Below are 3504 nucleotides of genomic sequence, written 5' to 3'. Positions count from 1 at the left end.
TCAGCTTGGGAGGCCTCTCTCAGCTGTGAGTCGAGAATCCTAACATAATTAATGACATTTGCTTAAGGTCTTTTCCCTTTCCTGCCCTAATCATACAATTTTCTCGGAACTAGAAACTTCAGTTCAAGCAATCCTGGTGACACCTGGTTTTCCCTCATCAGATCCTAAACCTTTGCAAGTCACCTCCGGAGCCACTCTGTGATGTCATTTACCAAAAAGAGAGAGAAAGGGGGGGACTGAGATTAGGGGAGAGGGTGGAGTACTTCCAGGGAATTCCAATCCAGTTCAGTAATTCTGCTCTCTGTGCGACTACCTTTGTTCAGAGGGAACACACAACCAGAGGAAGTCACAGCCCTATTCAGAGCTCCATCCAGTCATCCCCTCAGGCAGGACTTGTTGAGGAAGGTGTTGGCAGGAACCCAGGTACAGTGAAGGGCCTTGGGACTTGAGGAAATGGGGTGCCATTCGACAGGTCCCAAGGGCTTTCCAATCTCACCTCCACCAGCTCATTTCCTCCATGTGGCATATATATAACTCACTGGGAGCGTCTCTCTGAGACAGACTCCCAGGAGACCAGAGGTAGCAGCCTTTCAACTCAGGTAAGAGACTTCCTCAAATAATTCCGGGGATGAGCCCACCCCACCCATCATTTACCCAGATAGATTGAAAGTCGTGCCCAAAGGAACATTTTCCGGAATGATGAGGTCTCTTAGGGGACTAAGAAGTTTCACTGTTACATCTGTATCTGTAGGTGATGGTGGCACATCTCTTAAAACAAGTGGGTGCCTGACAGATGCTGGTCTGAATTTGTGATTGTGTTGATGTAAAAATTGTAGTTCTCATCTTAAATCGAATAAGGGAGAGAATTATTCGGAAGCCATTTTAAGTAATCATGGTTACCCTAAATTCCATGTTCCAACATGGAAGATGTTTCATGAAGTTTTTTTATTTTCACAGAACAAAGAAAGTAGGTTTTAAAAATAATAAATAAAAATATTTAAGGCTAGGGCCGGGCGGTGGTGGCACACACCTTTAATCCCAGCACTCGGGAGGCAGAGGCAGGCGGATCTCTGGGAGTTCGAGGCCAGCCTGGTCTACAAGAGCTAGTTCCAGGACAGGAACCAAAAGCTACGGAGAAACCCTGTCTTGAAAAAAAAATATTTAAGGCTTTCTCTTACATAGGCCTGGCTAAAATAAGGGTCTCGAAAGACCTGTTGGTTCATGTTTGTTTTTAAAGAGGCAATAGTGGTTAAAAAATATTCTTAAAATCCTCAAAGTGCACTACCATATATACAGAATCTATCTAAAAGCACAGACATATGTTATCCTCTTAGTCTTTGGAATAAAGAGTTTAGTATCTGAAGGGAGAGCAACTACCCAATAGGAAAAATGTCCTCTGGGGTAAGAGGAGTCATCTCACAGTGAATTTACCACCCCAAACAGTAGGGACCATGTTGTACAGCCAGAATAGGGATAGGGACCAGGGAGATCACACCTTGACCAGAATTGTATGATTGTGTATGTCTTGCTCTTAAAAATAGTTTAAGTTTTTGTAAGTTTAAAATCTCATGTCATTTGTCTAAAAGAAAGGTTTAGGACCATTAGCTATCTCTGTTTCTTTACCTGTGTGGTCACATTAATTAAATATACTTTTTTATCTTTTATCATTATTTGCTTCTGAAATTTAATTTTATGAAATTTTAGTTTTACTGCAAGCCAAAGGAAGCTGGGCCAAGCAAATAGCGTTAATTCACATGAGCACTTACTTAAAAGTCAATTTGATACTCAGTAAATTATGTTAAAAATCAAAGAAACAAAAATCACATACCGACACTGTAGAGATACAAACATATATAATCACATGAAAGATATATTTTAAGAAATCAAGATTTTGAGTGTTATTGTTTGTTGGGATTATACTTTCTATATCCTCAAGGGAAATAACAGCCAAAAAAGGTGGTGGCACACACCTTTAATTCCAGCACTTGGGAGGCGGAGGCAGGAGGATGTCTGAGTTCAAGGTCAGCCTAGTCAACAGAGTTTTAGGACAGTCAGGGATACTCAGAGAAACCCTGTGTCAACAAAACAAAACAAAAAAGGGAAACAAATGTCTATTAATTTATATATAGTTTAGCCTTAATAAAAAGCTAATACTTAACAGTTTTATATTAAGAATATTTTGAAGAAATTATATGAATTTTATGTTATTATATTATTAGAACATATTAATTATAATATCAAAATTAAAATATATTATTGCATAATTAATATATTATTGCCAGTATATGAGATTAAAATTATATAAGTATGTAGTTATAATTTTTAAAAAGAGTGTCCTTATCAAAATCTATGAATATAACATTAAAATTTTAGTTGAATGGAATCTTATGACTAACAAATGCTTTGTGTAAACAGCATTTCCAGGTTTGTGGAACATCTAGTATTTCCAATGACATCATCTTAGTAGGCTAAACTGTCTAGAGAACTCAGATCTATAGAGTGGTATGTATTCCTGAGGTCTTAATGTACAATCACAACACCTCCATTTGTGAAATCACATGGGCATTTTAAATGGGCATGCAAAAAAACAATTTTAGCACATAATAAAAAAATGAATTTACAGAAAAGGAAAACTGAAGTGGGCATAGTGTGTTAAAACATCCTTTTGATATGACTTTATGAAGACAATCAAAAACATTCTAAAATAATGTTCATGGACAGTTATATGAATTAGGTGAACCTAGGTTAGAAGAAAAGGGTAGAAAGTTTATCTCTATTCCTCTAAGATGTGAGAAAGCCTTATCGATGCTGAAGAACCAAAAGTGAGCTTTCTCTCTCTCTCCCTCCCTCCCTCCCTCCCTCCCACTCCCCTCAGCCCCTCTCTCTCTTTCTCTAGCTGAACAGCTGAGGAGGGAGTGGTTTGTTTTTTTTTTGTTTTTTTTTTTTGTGAGTATATCTCAGGCCGCTTTCCAGGAGTTAACTTGAAGGTTACAACCTGTGCCCTATCAGGTAGGGCCACCCTTCCTTAATAGGGCAGTTAAAAGCCAAACACACAGTGGAAAGTGAGAAAGAACATCTATTCAATAAGGTCACCTTAGGAAGATGGACAGAGACCCAGCAAACCTCTCAAGTCTATCTGGAGGGGCTGAAGGGAGAGCAAAGCTCGAGTAGAGAAACCAAGGGGTGCACACCTGGGTTGTCCAGGTCCAAGTGTGGTCATGCCATCCTGACTTGCCACCTTCCGGGCTTCAGTCTCATCCTGCATGGTGGTACAGTTGTTAGAACTGTTTGAAACGCTTGGGAGAGATAAATGTTCTCTCCGGCTTGTGCACTTTCCTTTTCCCAGGATCAGATTTCTGGCAAATTCCCATCTTTACGGTCCATTATTTCAACAATCTGATAGTTTGATTGAGAGACACAAGTGTCTCCTTAAAATATCTTTATTTCTGCAAGGCCACTTGTGTGGTGTGTGTGTGTGTGTGTGTGTGTGTGTGTGTGTGTGTG

The sequence above is a fragment of the Microtus ochrogaster genome, chromosome 6, assembly GCF_000317375.1.
Source record: "Microtus ochrogaster isolate Prairie Vole_2 chromosome 6, MicOch1.0, whole genome shotgun sequence".
Lineage (NCBI taxonomy): Eukaryota > Metazoa > Chordata > Mammalia > Rodentia > Cricetidae > Microtus > Microtus ochrogaster.
The sequence above is the reverse complement of the archived record's forward strand: the minus strand, read 5'-3'. Positions refer to the sequence as shown.